The 17,290-nt window shown below is 41.5% G+C and overlaps 1 pseudogene; it reads left to right on the forward strand.

Moving 5' to 3' along the window:
* LOC146391154 (uncharacterized) overlaps window positions 1-17,290 on the forward strand; it is a 96,567-nt pseudogene that overhangs the window by 17,092 nt on the left and 62,185 nt on the right.

The raw sequence follows: 17,290 nt of genomic DNA on the forward strand, positions 1-17,290 counted from the left end.
ACTGAAGAAGCTTCTCGGATGAGAGGTGAAACGTCTTCAAGTAACTTAAAGAAGTCCAGACGCTTTTCTTTGCAAGCTCCTTTGACTACGATGACCTGGATGACTGAGAACCTTCACAGACATACAAGAGTGGCATCAACCGCATAACCTAGTGTGACTAACAGTTTAAAACCTGCAACCAGTGTATAGGGTACCCCAGCTTACCTGTCCAGCCTCCCACCACACACAATACAAAGAAGCCTGTTCGCAAATGTTTGTCATAAAGCAGAAGCCAGCAGCCACCAGCTGGCCAGGGAGCTGCTCATTTGTAGTGATCCTCGGAGAGTGATTGGCCAACTGTGCCCAGACCAGCCAATAGACACATGCCAATCAACTTTGAACTGGCCAATAGGTGGAGGCTTGACACCTGAAAGATAAAAAGAACACCAAAAGCAAAGCCACATCTCTTGGCACGTAGCAACACACACACACACACACACATACACATACACTGATACACACTCATCCCCCCTCCCTTCCCAAACGCCTTCGATGCTTGTCCCCTCCTGGAGAACACGGCGGGTCTGGGCCCAGCACTGGAAAAATAGCTGCAGGGCAGGATGGCTGCTGTGTTTGCTTGGGATTACTCCTCACCCCCTACCCACCCCAGTTGCTTGTCACGTCCTCCATAATGTTGTGCTGTGGACATTTATGTGCTTGCTGTATTATCCTTTGTGTTACACATTTCGATGTTTTTTTTCCCCCTTGCTACCTAGCCTGACCTGTCTCCCCAATGTGATGTTTGTGTATTGTATGTATGGTTGACAAGGTCTGTCATCTCGGTTGTGGGCAACTGCAACTGACAAATAAAGGCTATCTCATCATCATTATCATCATCACATGTAATAAATAAATTGTAAAATACAAAAAACAACTATTTAAATTTCAACTTAAAGCAAAACAACACAAAACACTGCAAACCACAACACAATAAAATATAAATTAAAATATGCAAAACAAAAAGAAGATGCACATTCTCTGTCATATAGCCTGGACTGATTTTTGGGAGAGTGTTTTCCTGCTTGGAATTGCATACATAGGATTCACTGCATGAATAAACTTTCTGAATACTTTATCATCAGGAACTGAAAATAATTGTGGATAATTACTATACCTTTCTAATGTGATGATGTTGTCTCTTGTTGATGTCCTTGGCTCTCTTTCACACTCTGCTTTGTCCCTAGGGGCCACCGTATATATTTATATATAAACATATATAAATAAAGCCACTTTTTTTTTTACATTAGTAATTCCTTTTATGCATAATTTTATATTTTTGTTGATAATAAATTAATTAAAGCAACTAAACAACCTGAAGAGCTGGTTGGGAGCCGAAAGAGCTGGTTCTCTAAAAATAGCCGGAATTCCCATCACTACGTTCCAGTGTGAGCTTGGCGGCCACCAACCAATGAAGCCATCAGAATAACATTATTTGTGAAAAGCAGAGATGAGATTCTGAGACCAACCAAGTGAAAGCCTTCCGCCACTTGACTACACCTAGAAATTCTGTCCTTAAAAATTACAAACAGAATTAGTGACAAAGGGCTGCACCCACCAGAAACAAGACTCATTGAATTATTACCTGATCTTGAGAAAAAAAAAACTAAAAAAGTAAAGGAATACTTTCATTATCATATTTTGAATCCTAACATCTGTGAGCTTTGTCTCTTCACTGCATGTTGTTTTCAGATGTTCATTCTGCAGCGTCTCTCACAGTGAGTCCTGACAGAGTGCAACACTTCACCTCTGACTCTGTCTCATTGACCTGTGATGGAAATTCCACTGAGTGGAGAGTGAGGAAGACCTCTGAGGAGAGCATACCGTACTCTCGCTGTGGGAGACTGGCTGAATTCACATGTAACATCAACACATCAGTGTCATATACTGCAGTGTACTGGTGTGAGTCTGCATCAGGAGAGTTCAGCAGTGCAGTCAACATCACTGTACAGAGTATGTTATTATACATTTTCTTCTTGGATCTGAACGATTTAGATGTCACATGAACATTTGTCCCAGCTTTGCTGAATGTGAAGTAATTATTTGTGGCAAAACAAACAAAAATTAAAATCTGAGACAATTTTAGGCACCAAAGCATCAAAATATTCATGATTGTTGGTCTCATTTCACTCGATCTTTTCATAATTCAGTTTGTCAAAATTTGAAGACAACAAAGGTGTTTATATTTTCTCTCTTCTATTTAAACTACTAAAAAGCTCAATTGTCATCAAAGTGTTATTCTTAAAGATCATAATGTAAAAATGTGCTGTTGTATCAGAGGTTGTGCTGTGTGTGAGTTCTCCTCAGTGCAGAACCAGTCAGGGAGTTCAGAGCAGCAAACTTTCTTTATTTTACTTGCACTGTTCACAGCTCCATGAACTATTGTGCCCCACCTCTCCTCCTGCAACTATTTTGAAACTACACGTCACTTCTACAGTAGTCACATGTAAAATAGTGCATGTATAATATAGTACGACTCTTATTATTGTATGTCAGCTTTTCTAAAAGTGTGCACCAGCTGGTCTGACTGAAACAATTGTGTGTGATTGTGTCACAGATGATGGTAATGGTCCTATCCTGGTGAGTCCTGTTCATCCTGTGACTGAGGGAGCTTCTGTTAGTCTGAGCTGCAGTTTGAAAACACAAAAAATACTTTCCAATGTGTTTTTCTATCACAATGAGAAACTTATTCAAAGTGATACCCGAGGGGAGCTGAAGATCTCTGCAGTGTCAAAGTCTGATGAAGGTTTCTACAAGTGTCAGTACTCAGGAAGAGAGTCAGCACAGAGCTGGATGTCAGTTAAAGGTGAGCAGGATCAAAACATTTGATGTGTTTCTGTAAATGTCTTATGAAGATTCTCAGTCATCCAGGTCATTGTAGTCTAAGGAGCTTGGAAAGAAAAGCGTTTGTACTTCTTTAAGTTGCTTGAAAACGTTTCACCTCTCCTCCGGGAAGCTTCTTCAGTTCTAGGGTCAAATTGTGGTGAGTCCCAGATTTAAGGCCTGTGGAAGAGTCCCCCCCAAGAGGGACATGGAACCTTCATTGATCCTCTACCTAATCACATGAGCCAAAGTGTGAAAATGGATGTAGGTCCATTAGGATGATTTCTGTAAAGGATTTTCATTATCATAAGGAACATTAGATCTAATCTCTTTTAACTTTTGAAGTCTCCTGGATCTATTTTGTGAGAATATTAATAAAATATCCAATATAATTATATTTTATTAATACTTAATTGTCATTAGTCATTACAGTAACTGTGTCTGGAGCTGACAGCTCTTCATTTCCTCCTGTGTGGTTGATGGTTGGACTGGTTTGTGGAGTCTCTCTCATTATTATTCTCCTGCTCTTGTTGTATCGCTGCAGACAGTCCAAGTGTAAGAGCCTCTTCTTTTCATGCTGTATTAGAGAGTTTATTTACTACATACACTTTAATTATTCACACATATACATGTATTCTGATCTCATGACACAAAATATCACTGGAACAATTTATACATGACAAACATGTGTAATAACATTTGTCTCTTTCACAGGTTCATGCTTCACCAGGTTGGTAAAATACTTTTAATCATTATTTTAAACAAACATCAGTTACTTTTGAGTTTATTGTGTTTATTTCATGTTTTAGGTCGATCCAGTCTGAGAGTCACAGTCCGGGCTCCTCCACAAATCATGGAGTCAACCAGAATGAAACTCATGAGTACAACTCTCCTCATTCTGGTCAGCATTTAAACTGATCTTCATTATCATTATTAATATTGACTTTTATTAAACCTTCATTGACAGTAACAATTCTTAGGTTCAGTTTGTGTTCAGCAGTTTTTCAAAGAACATTTAAAGATCTTACAGTCCTGGTTTTGACTCACACAGTGTTTCTGTTTTTGCTCTGATCTTTAGTGTAACTGTAATAAAATGATTAATGTGAGCCTGGCTTCTGTTTTTCTTTAGGTACTGATGACGTCTATGATTCAGTCACACAAGTGAACAGAAATGGTACAGTATATGTGCTGAAAAGAACAGAGCATTTAGAGATGAAATTTATTTTTTTAATGAAACTAATTCCATTTGATATGTTTTTACATCCTGTAAATAAAAATATGAACATTTCAAGAGCAGATGAATACGAGAATGTCACCTCCTCTATTATTGAGTTTAAAGATCTTGAAACAAACAGTGATCATAGAGTGATCAGAAATTTTTTAAGTATTAATTTCTTTTTGGATTCATTTGATCATTTTAACAGGGGAGTATGATGAACCCGAGGGGAGTGCTTTTTACATTAATGTGCAAATATGAGCTGCAGGTACAGTCACAATATTTTCATTCAGTGTTTGTTCTGAAATGTGTTATTTCATTATGTTGCAGGTAATTAAAGGTCAATATGGAGTTTAGTTATTCACTTACCAAACTTAGCTACTACACACTACCACTACACATCACCAGAGTTGAATCTTATACATATAAGGCCATTCAGAATTTAGTGAAGGTTTGTATGCTTCGTAAGCAGAATGATATTGTATCATAATTTCATTCTATATGTGACAAATTAAAGAGTTTTGTCATGTTTTTACTCGGAAGTAATGTTCTTGCCATCATCTGGAAAGTTTTCTTACACCTTCTATATACCTGAGGTATAGTTGTTTAATATGAATTGCAAAAACCCACCCTATTGTTGTTTTTTGCCAGGCCTGGCCTTTCTCATATATGAAAACATATATGAGAAAGCACAACTATTATTTAATTATTTTTCTTCTTAATTCAATCACGCTATATAGTGTATTTAGTGAGATGGCAAAAACAGTTAAACACCAAACAAATGAAAAATAAAAACATATATTTATCATTCTTTGCAAGCTAGATATTTACTGTATTTACAAGCCAAAGTAATTTATTACAGGCACTATTAGTATCACTGTTTGAATAACTTATATTGTCAGATATATCTGACAACACATTGTAGTGATCTCAGAGTGCCACTGCACTAAAAACCATATATTAGTCTGGACCAAAGACAAGTGGATAATAAAACTGTATTTTACTTTAATTACTTCCTTCAATAATATACATGTGAATGTGAATGTGTGTGTGAATGGGTGGATGACTGGACATGTAAAGCGCTTTGGAGTCCTTAGGGACTAGTAAAGCGCTATATAAATACAGGCCATTTACCATTTACCATTTAACGTGTCACTCACAAATTTCTGATTAAACTGAACAAAGCATGAGCTCATCTCTGTCTGACAGTCAGTTTCATTTAGTCGAGTAACAGCATTGCAGTACAAAACACACCATAGCTTTAAGTATCCCAGGTGAGGGTAATGAACACCAAAAAAAGGGGAGAGGTATTAATGAGTTTTTTTTACTGATACAGAAGAAAATAGAGAAGTGTTTCAGCTTCACATGTTTTACACAAAAAAAAATCGTCACAACACAAAACACATTACAAATGATAAGTTATGTGTCTGTCTGAGGCCAGATGTTTACATGAAAGTAAAACCAGATGATTTCCTCCTCCACACAGAGTGTGTCTGCACCTTCTAAACAAATCCTGTAAGGATACAGGTAACTTTACACTCTCTGTAAAGATTCAATCACACAAAACAGAACTTTGCGTTACCTCAAGGGCAGACGATGCTTTTACAATAAACGTTATTGTTCTCCGACAGGAAGTCACAGGTGGGACAGGCATGAGGGGCAGCCAGTGACCCAACACACATCCTTAAAGCTGATATCCACCAGCTTCTCGTGTATGCACCCAGCATTTCCTCAGTCACCTGAGCTCAGAGCTGGATTCTTCATTCCCTCCAACATAAATATAAACCCCCTTTTTCCTCACCACAGAACATCTACAGCTGGGACTCTGTTAAGTAGTGATAAGTAAAAAATAACAAGTTTAATATGTATTCATGTTGTTGTATATAAAACAAGTTCATTTACGAAATGTATGCAATTATATTTGTGACTTAAGAACTTTTGACTGATGAACATTTGGTTTTCACACCAACAGTTCTGCCTGGTAATGGATTTTTTGCATGTTTTCCATCCTTTGGCTTCCAGTTTTACTGATTTGCTTTAAGTCAAAATGTCTGATTTGTGCTCTCTCAACAACCCCAAATTAATGCTTTTATTAAATTCATCAAACTATTTTTAATCGCACTCTAGTTACAGCTCACTTTACATTCAGCTCACAGTTATAACAGTTATCACTGTCTCAACTGTTAATTCACAATTATCAGTTCTTTGGGTTTTTCGCCTGTCCCGTTTGGTAATTTAGCAATCAGACTTGTTGTCTGAAAGCCAGGAAAGATGCCAAGCTGATTTATTTTATTTTAAGTTATTACAACTTGGACAGAGAATTATACTGAAAGGGAGAAAGAGAAAGAAAGAAAGAAAGAAAGAAAGAAAGAAAGAAAGAAAGAAAGAAAGAAAGGGAGAAACAAAACAGAGGGGAAGGGGGGACAGTAGAAGAAGACACTGAGAAAATCCGTTGGATCACCTGTTAAAAGAAGAAAAGAGAAAACAAACAACAAGAGAACAACACAATATAGAGACAACAACCTAGATATGTGCAAGTAACAGTAAATACTAAATATTGAATGTTATTCAGCAGCATGCAGGACTGACAGTGCACAATATGTTCTATGGTCGCAGCCAAGGAAGATATAGTTTGTGTATGTGAGCACCTGTGTTCATGAGCGCGCTTGAGTTCAAAAGGTTTCTCCATGTAACGATCTGCTAGTGCAATTGACCCTGGTACTTACAACTCTAAGGATGTTTTCACCTGTCTGACTGCTCCAGGCAAAGAAGAGGGGCTCCAGAATTCAAGCTTGAGAAACGACGGCTACCTGGATTGTACAGTACCATCAGACAATAACAACATAAGCAACAAACAGTCATTTTTTAAAGAACATGAAACTTTAATTTGTTTGGTGTGGTGAGAATAGGGCACGACGGGACCACAGATCATCATTCAGAGCCATCTTTATTTACACTCACCACAACAACACCACACACACCTGAGTCCCCGTATTTTAACTCGGCGGGCGTGATTACGGATGTCGTACAGGTGCGTCCGCCCTCCCTGCACGGCACCGCAGACCACGCCCCACCACATTTGGATTGCCAGAATGAGGATAGAACTGTACGAAACCCTCTTTTAAAGCCCAATGGTCTCCAGATTGTGTCAGTTCACTCTCCCTCTCTAGAATGATTAACACTCACAAACATAACGCAATTTACAATGTTCCCAAGAAGATATTCCCAGTTTCTACTAGTCAGTCCCAACAAAATGTCCTTTTGATATGAAAACATATAGTCTCTTCTTTGAAGGTGTAACTGTAGTGAACAGGAGATGACTGCGGGGTCCCAGTCTCTTAAGCTGACTGGAGGTACAGCATCAGGAGTTAGCCAGGTGCCAGATACCAGGTCTCTCTTGGAAATTAGATTTTTACCTGGATAAATAAAGGACTAAAAAAAAAATCAAGTCTCAAGTTCACAACAGAAAAGAAAACAGAAACCATACATTTTCCCACACGACAGTGCGTGGCTGTATGGTTTCACATACAGCCAAACGAATCAGGATAAACACCAGGACGTCATCTGGATGGCAGAGTAACCCGTTCACTCATGACTCATTTTGTTCTCGGCATCGGGTCCGTAGAATGCGCCAAACTTGGGCCAGCAACGGGCAACATTAAGTGAGATCGCTGAAGCCCTCCTGGAAACTTGTTAGCTCCCAGCGAGGCAGCTAGCCATGCTGGGGGAGCAATCTGAGCAAAATGCACATTAGACAGGGATTGTCAAAATAAAACCCAAAACAAAACAAACAGAGAGCGAGTGCCAAAGAGATTCTAGACACAAAAGGGAACTGGCTTAAATGAAATTTGGAACCAAGCAAACTCAAAAGCATGAGCAAATAATGCACTCAAGAAATAACTGATTGTCTTAAATCTCATTCCACAAAACAGTTACTGGCAAACACAAAATATTGGGTCACAGGCGCATGGCCATGAGAGTTAACCAGCCAGTATTGAAGTTTAAACATAACTTGTGTTCATATCAAAGGAAATAAAAAAATTTAGAGGGAAAAATCCCTCTACATTTAAAAAAGATCTGTTTTTATATGTTTCACTGATGGCTCCAAAGCTTGCATGGTGTAAATAGCAGAAAGTTATTTGTTAGTCTGAGACAAAGAGGGGATCAAAAATCATGAGAGTCCTGATTTGCTGGTGTGCCATCCAGAGTTTGAAGTAAAATAGGATGACAGCATTTCAGTCCTGTTTGGGGTGAGCAATGGAGTTAGACAAGGAGGATTCTTGTCCTCAGCTCATTTTAATCTTCATATTTATGACTTATTGAAAGCCTGTAAAACTGGCTGCGTGACTGGCAGGATTCCTCTGAACCACATTGTATGCACAGATGACCTTGCGGTGTTTAGTCGTCGCAGCGCTCCAGCAGCTCCTTCACACATATTCAGCTTTTGATGTGGAGTGTTGTGAGTGTGTTGTCATGATCTGTAGAAGCAAAGAGAACAAACATGTAAGATTTGCTGATGTTAGAACGGTCTGTAAGGTAACGTATGTCAGACATCTTATTACATGACAGATGATGAAGATATTTGCTTGTGCAGCAACAAACATGCACACTGTGGACAAACTGTAGGAAAGCAAGTTTATAGAAACTTCAAGTAGCTTCTAATGTTGTTGTGAGATTATTACTGAGAGACCCAGATGGTTCAGTGGCAGTGAAATGTTTCCAGCTGCAGGAGTCACTACATTTAAAGCTGTAATAACAAATCTTATTCATAGATTTATTTGCAGTTATTGTGGGTTTAACAAGAAAAAGGTTTGGCACCAATACTGTGGCGAGATTGGTACAACTTCCTTCTAACAGAAAAAAAAAATGTTTATATTCTTTCATTTTTATGTTTAATTTTTATTTTATGTGGGTTTTCTTATTTGTTTTTAATTCTGGACCATTGAATTTAATATAGGTTATAAAGTTTTCATAATAAAGATCATAGTTTGACCAAACAAACACTGTATTTTACTGAAATATTATCACTGATCTTCAGAAAAAAAAAGCTTCAAACAAACAATTATTTTCACTGTGATATTTTGAATCCTAACATCTGTGAGCTTTGTCTCTTCACTGCATGTTGTTTCCAGATGTTCATTCAGCAGCGTCTCTCACAGTGAGTCCTGACAGCGTGCAACATTTCACCTCTGACTCTGTCTCACTGACCTGTAGGGATGAGTATTGATAAGATTTTCACGATTCCGATTCCAGTTTCGATTCTGTTTAACGATTCGATTCTTTATCGATTCTCTTATCGTTTCTTTTTAAAAAAGGAGAACACTAAGGTCGATTAGCTTAGAACTTTGTTTTATATCTTCTCTTTGAACAAGATAGAAATTTAGGAGTAACATGGCCTTACAAACCCAACAGTGAGATCTTAAGAGATCCACAGCCTACGGCTCTTCAATGGGGTGTCACAGGGTCCCCAGGAAAATAAATTGTAAATGTAAAATAATAAAATAAATATTCTTCTGTAGCAATAACAAAGTATAACATAAATTATTCTGTAGCAATTACACAAGAATATCCAGTAATGTCCCTGCCTACAATTAAACACATTCACTTACCGAAAATCGGGGCATCTGCTGTGGCAAATGGGTGCAAGCCTTTGACCACAAACTTAGTCACTGCTCGGTGACATTCGTCTATCCTGGCCTGAAAGGAGACGCTACCGGTAAACTGCAGCGAGAACTGCCAGCATCTGAGCCAGCCAGACTCTGTCTGTCTCTCTCATCATGGTCACCTAAATGCACAGTAATGGCAGGTTTTGTAATAAGGCAGATCGCGCTAACATAATATGCACTGTTAGTTGATTATTTACCTGCCGGACGTGCAAACGTTACCGCTGCTGCTGGGTTGAGATTCACGAGTCCGGAGCGGAATTAAAAACATGACATTCATTTAAGGTTATCGTGTGTTTTGTGAGCAAATGCTTTTGCATATTCGTAGTGTTTCCTCCCTTAAATGAAATATCTACTTTGCAAGTATTGCAAGTTGTCCTGTTGTCATCCGTTCTCATAAAGTATAGGGTAGTGATGCGCGAATCATGAACGAATCATTTAATACTCGAGAATCACTTTACTGACTCGTGAATCATGATTCACAAGCCCAACTGACTCACTGACTCATCCCTGTTGTTGTTAGCAAACGAATTTCATTAGTAGAAATATATCTAGCTTATAATTAAAATTGTGCGGAGAAAAACAACAGCCAGTTTCTTAACAAAAGCATTTGTGCTCTGAAATGGAAGAAAAAACCCTGAGTAGAAGCTCACATCAAGACAATAGCTCCTCAGTTCACAGTAGCATCGCTCTGCTAACATGCTAACAGCACATTTGAGTTACTCACCCCCTCCCTTCCTGTGCTGAATCATAGCGTAAGCGAATCACTCACTCTTTTGTTCTAAAAGCAAATAAATATTGCATTATATAAATAAAAAAAAAAGATCTTACAGTCCTGGTTTTGACTCGCACAGTATTTCTGTTTTTGCTCTGATCTTTAGTGTAAGTGTAATAAAATGATTAATGTGACCCTGGCTTATATTTTTCTTTAGGTACTGCTGACGTCCAGTGTTGGGCAACTTACTTTGAAAAAGTAATTAATTATAGTTACTAGTTACTTCTTCAAAAAAGTAACTGAGTTAGTAACTGAGTTACAAGATTCTAAAAGTAATTAATTACTTGAAAAGTAACTATTGCGTTACTTTAAAAAAAAATGTTTAACCCTCTGGGGTCCAGGGCATAATTGGCCATTTTTAACTACTTTTGATTTTACCTCTATATTTCACCTTTAAAAACTATTTACTTTGCCTTGTTTGGTATCATCCTTTTCAGCACAACCTCACGTGTCTGAATTTACTGTTATGTTTTCATTTTGACATACTGTGTTAACACAATTGATCTAAAATCAGACAAAAAACATAAAATCCGAGTAGAAAAGGTTATATTTATTACTGTAACAATCACAAACATGTTTAATGAATCATATTTCATAACTTTAAATGCAAATATAAATCGACAATTATAAAATTATATGCACAAGTTTTGCAAACAACATCACAGCCTGATACCTGCAGGTCTGACAGCAGCAGGTGTATCACTCCTGCTCCCTACCTGGAGACAGCAGTCCTCATTGTTCTGGCACACACACACTAACTACACAAGACAACACGTCACTCCTAAAACTTCCACCTCTTCCTAAACAACCAAATGTGATGTTGCCATATCATTTTTTGATTGGTCGACATGGTGCATTTATCCACCAACACGAAAGTAAGTAAGTAATGCTGTAAGTAACGCCGTTACTTGTAATGCCGTTATTCCCATCACTGACACAATACAGAATAAAAACACAGGGCGGCAGCTACAGTGCCAACATGTGTGTAAAGGGTTGTTGGTGGCTACTGTTTATTCTGCCACAGGTTTATTTGTAATCCACTGAACGGCCTCATTTTCGTCTCGGCCACATACAAAAGAGGAAATGTAGCCGAGACGAAAATGAGGCCGTTCAGTGGATTACAAATAAACCTGTGGCAGAATAAACAGTAGTGGTTTGAGTAGCAGTGTCTTACTTTAAGCCATCAGTATCCAGCTAACATAAGGTCCTAAAGCACACTGCGCTTTATTGTCCTCTTCTGCCTCTGATGAGGACAATACTTTAGAATATTAACATGTCAGTAAGATGTAAAGGTTTAATGATTGAGACCATGAAAATATGCAGAAAGTGTTTAAACTCTGACCTGAGGAGATACTAGGGGTCGTGCAGTCATAGGTGTAGAGTGAGTACATGAGAGTTCAGTATTCATCCCTGACGCAACACCGTGCTGCCATCTGCGAACGCTGCATGACGTTACACTGCGCCACACCAGTCACACCGGTCACACAGGTCACACTGCGCTGCCGTCACACCCGTCACACCAGTCGCACCATGCTGCCGTCACAAGCGGGTATCACCTTTGGTGATAAGACCCATCACTGTTGTATCGTCCGCAAACTTCACAATGAAATTGGAGATGCTAGTGGCTGTGCAGTCATAGGTGTAGAGTGAGGACAGGAGAGAGCTCAGTATACACCCCTGACGTAACACCGCGCTGCCGTCTGCGAAGGCTGTGTGACGTCACACCGTGTACCCGTCACACCAGTCACACCCATCACACTATGCCGTGGTCAAAACCGTCACACCGCGCTGCGTGACGTAACACTGCGCTGTCTATGAAGTTGTATGCTGTTTGTGTGAACTGACCATGTGAGATCCTCCGCCAGATGTACTCCTAGGAAACGGAAGCTGTTCACTCTTTCCACAGCAGCACCATTGATGGTGATGGTGGTATGTGCTTTTCTACACCTCCCAAAGTCCACTATCATCTCTTCTGTTTTTGTGACATTGATAGTTGTCTTAGCACTAAAGTTTAAAGGCACTGATATCTTCCTTGTAAGCTGTCACCCACCACTGTTGTGTCATCCGCAAACTTCAAAATGAAACTGGAAATGCTAGAGGCCATGCAGCCGTAGGTGTAGAGTGAGGCCATACACTCAGTGGATGGCCGAGCTAGGACGAGGCCTAAGGACTGTCCCGGGAGCTCAGCAGCTGACCTGCACCATCCCACAACAGGGGAGGGGCTGGTGACCCATTCCACTGAGGGCCCAAGAGGGGAGCGACCCAAGGTCCGTCACCAGGGCATAGCAGCCACTCCGCGCCGCCCGTAGACAGGAGGCCCGACAAGACACATACGAAAAGTCAGCTTACTGAGTGGGCCCCCGCAACACACGGGCAACACAAGATAGAGTCGCGTCCGCTCTATGCTTATAGATGGAGCGACGAAATGGCCACCAGCAGAGGGACCAGGGGCGTGGCTATCGGGGGAGGGGCCAAAGGCAATCCACTCCCACCACGCATGGCGGGCAGGGGACCATAAATGCTGGGAGGCAGGGCACTTAACTGCCTGCAACCAGACCAATCAGGCAGCAGCAGCACCTGGTGTAAGAAGCGCTGTGGCTGCGCGACATCACCCTTGAGGACCCCCTCTACTAGACGGGGCCTCAGAAAGTGCTAGTTCCTGCACCCAGCATGCTCCAATCAAGAGCTGAAGGGACCCATCTGTCCCGACACTGTGCCTGGGGACCAGCAGGGGTCGGCCCAAGGACAGGTGCGTGACACCGGAGAAGAGGATGGAAGCTTCTTCAACATCCACCTCCTGATAGTCAACCTCCACCGGCCCAGGCCTCAGAGAGGCGGGACGCTGTGAGAGGGACGCTGTGAGAGGGGCCAGTAGTGAATCAGCAACCAGTTGTCGGAGGGGGCCAAGCCCATGGCCTGCCCTCTCCACTCCAGTGGCAGCCATTTTCCCCACAGTATCCTGAGAGACATGAGATGGAGGAGGGGCGGGCAGCTTAAATGAGAGGATACTAGATCATTCTCTAGTCCGAGCTGGCAAATAAGCAGTCCATTTAAGCGTGAGGCTGGCAAAGCATGCTTTGTGCACCGGTGCAGCATAACCTGCATGTGCTCAACTTCTAATGGCACAGAATGCCACTCTCCAGACAGGTTTGCGACGTGTGGGCTGCCATACTGCTTGACTAAGCAAGGGGGCGGGGCCAAATGCTAACCAGGAAGTGACTAACAAGTAGCCGGCACAAGCCACAACCTAAGTTCCCCTTTTTCTGTTTATTTGCCCTCTGTTTCACAATGCTGAAGATGAAAGCGTATGCTTGGAATACTGATGCCGTTCTCACTGTAGCCGAGCTACGAGCGGAGTCCTGCTGGCTGCGTTAACCTGCGAGCTGCAGGCGATACCCCAGACAGGCTAACAGGCTGGACAATGCTCATTCCCCGGCTGGCACACCGGGGAATGAGCGGCGCGGAAGCCTGCAAATGCAGCCTGCAAATGCAGCAGCATGCAACACACGGAGGGAACACAGCCTGATCGCCACTCGCAAAGAAGCTGGCTAGATCGGCAAAGGAATCGGGCCACGGAGGCTGCCGAAACAGGCTCCTGACGGACGCACACACATATAGCACTCTCAATGGTAAGGCAATCACGCACACAACACAAGTGGAGATCAAACGATCACAGCTGTCACGTCTCCACAGCTGTTTTATACGTGAGCTGTGGGGCGTGGCCGGGCGAGCCGGAGTGTCTTAAAGAAGTATCCACACGCCACGACCAAGGGGGGTTATACCCCGTACATATGGAATATGTAACAGTGTGGAGAGATGGTCTCGATATGCTAGAGAACTGGTAATGCACGCTATGAGTGAAGAAAATGAGGCAACAACACGGCATCCAGGAACTTCAGAATTTATTATGCAGTGTCACGGTCCACAGGGCAGACCGAGTCGAGAGAGTAAGGTGGACCCAGGAGCACACACAGACGAGGAGGCAGAACAGAACTTTGAACGAAAGGCGAGCCTTTATTGTGGCTGATATAAAGGCATACAAAACAGCAAGGACAGTGGCTAACCTAAACTAAAACGTAAACTGGAGCAAACTAGAAGTGACTAAGAAGAGTGACTAAGACAACTGTGAACAGGACTATGTGCGGGTGCATGAAAACTATGACAATGTGAGAAGAACAGACATGAACATGACCTTGCACAGAATCCTGAAACTATACTACCTGACTTGACATGAGGGATGCAACACAGATGATGCGACACTGACAAAGAGAAACACAGGGCTTAAATACACTGAGGGATAATGAGGGGAATGAGACACAGCAGGAGAGCACAGCTGGGAGTAATTGACAAGATGAGACAGGGTAAACAAAACGGAATACACTGACATAAGACAGAGACCTTCAAAGGAAACAAGTAACAATTCACAAAGATGCAGACTTGACACAGAACCAAACCGATACTAAACACAAGGGCACAAGAACAAAACCTAAGAACTAAACCCTTAACCAGAATACACTGAAACATAGACTAATAATAATAAGCAACAAAGCACAGCAAGAGATTTAGAATATAACCCATAATACAAAATCAAACCAAAACATAAGAAACTCAAAATGCTGGGTCAAAATGACCCAGAACCGTGACATGCAGAGGCTTTCCCATAAGATCTGGAACATAATCTTTTCAAAGAACTACAAAATGTCCTTGGAAACACTGACCAACTAGGCCTGACAGTATTCAATGAACTCAATGACAGGTGGCCTTCTCCAATACTCTTAATGAGGTCAAGCAACTCAGTGCTTGAGAAGCAATCAGCAGCAGCTTCAAAAAATATGCTAAATCGAGGAGCTAAGATAAGATAAGATACCTTTATTAGTCCCACGAGTGGGAAATTTCATGTTAAGGCTGCCGACCGATTGCACGCAATGGCGGCGCCATCTTACCCTCCGACCATACATACATTACACAAAAACATCACATGGGGAAGACAGGTCAGAGAGGTATAACAATGGAAAATGCACAACATGAAGAAAGATAAGGAGAAAACTCCTCCCAGACTGAGCTCCAACAGGGAGATCATTTTGAGAACAGAAAAAAAACACCTTTGCACATAGCACATGAAAAAACTCTTAATACACCAAAGAAACACATGACAAGCAACAGGGGTGGGTAAAGGTTGAGAGACAGCCAGTGTAGACAGTGCACCCTGGCCTGCAGCGTATGCGCTGGTCTCCTTGATCCACCGTCAGCATCAGAAGGGAATAAGCGTCGAAGGCATTTGGGGGGGGGGGGGGGGGGGGGGGGGGGGATGAGTGTATATCTGCATGTGTATATATGTCTGTGTGTGTGTGTGTGTGTGTCCAGAGTTCAGCTGAGACAGTGTCCTTCACCCTGCTGGGCTAAGTAAACAGTCTTCCAGCCAACCCAGGTGGCCTTGCGTAGGACAGGAAGAACAGTCAAAGCACAGTCTATTATCAGGGAGTTTTTTTCAGCTCCAGCCTTGAGACCACAGCTGGCGCCGAAGTGGTAGCCGCATGAAGTGATGGTGGTTTTTACTTTAGTGCGAACAGCTCATATGAATTTCAAAGCTGTTCTAACAGTCCACACTGGTCTCTTAATCTCCCGTTGGAGAGCCGTGAGCTTCTACATGATGTTATCAAACTTACGCTCCGTGATGTTTTCATTCTTGTGCTCAAAGAGCAGGTTCTGAGAACTCACGACCGCAGTGAGCTTCTCCAAGATGTACTCCAATTTGCGCTCAGAGGTCTTATTCTGAGTGTTCACGACAGCTGCAAGCTTCTCCAAGATCTTATCCGTGCTGCACTCAATGAGCCCATTTTGAGAACTCACCCCTCGTCCCATCATTTCAATCCCAGCGGGCAGCCTTGTGGGGATTAGACAAGGACACAAGAGGCTAAGCAGGGAAGCTAGGGGAGAGGAGGAGGAGGAGAGGAGAAAAAGTGCGACCGACTTCGTCAAGAGCAAGAGAAGAAGAATGTCATCTCTAGGGCTTTCTCATGTGCATGCTTTAACTGACCCAAGCATGTGATTATGTTACAAAACTCTTATATTGGCTTAAAATATTCATTTATAATTGGCAATCTAAATTTAATTTTAAAACCAACTTGGTTGGTTTTTAAAACCAACTTCCTTCCCTCATCACAAACTGGCCGAGGCAGATGGCCACCCCATCCCAGAGCCTGGTTCTGCCGGAGGTTTCTCTCTTTTAAAAGTGAATTTTTCCTTCCCACTGTCGCCAAAGTGCTTGCTCATAGGGGGTTGGACTTTTTGTGCATTATTGTAGGGCCTTGACCTTACAATATAATGCACCATGAGGGAAGTGTTTTTAGGGTTTCAGAAACAGTTAAATTAAAATTTTTAAAAAAACTTTCAATTTGTGCTTTGTTTCATTTGCTGTAAATTTGCTAAGAGCGTAATATTGAAATAGAATTGCGAATGTATCATAGCATCATACTGCAGACCAGTTTGAAGTGGATGTCATAGTAATGTCTTTCTGTATGTGTGTACAAACCGGTTGTGAAAAACATCGGAGATACACAACATATAACCAGTGTTTGAAGTTAGCTGGTTACATTTGTTTAGATAGTCTGCTTTCCGTGTTCCAGATACCAAGAATTGATATTTTCACCGAATGGTCTTTTCTGTCTCCCAGTGTGTCATGTGTCATGCAGTTTTCAACATTAAAGACATTGGCAAAGAAAAAAACAGTTCCCGGCTCCAGCTCCCGGAAATGCACATTTCCTTCCTATCGATATT

This window comes from Perissodus microlepis, chromosome 3 (genome assembly GCF_051167445.1).
Source record: "Perissodus microlepis isolate ML-2025 ecotype Zambia chromosome 3, ASM5116744v1, whole genome shotgun sequence".
NCBI lineage: Eukaryota > Metazoa > Chordata > Actinopteri > Cichliformes > Cichlidae > Perissodus > Perissodus microlepis.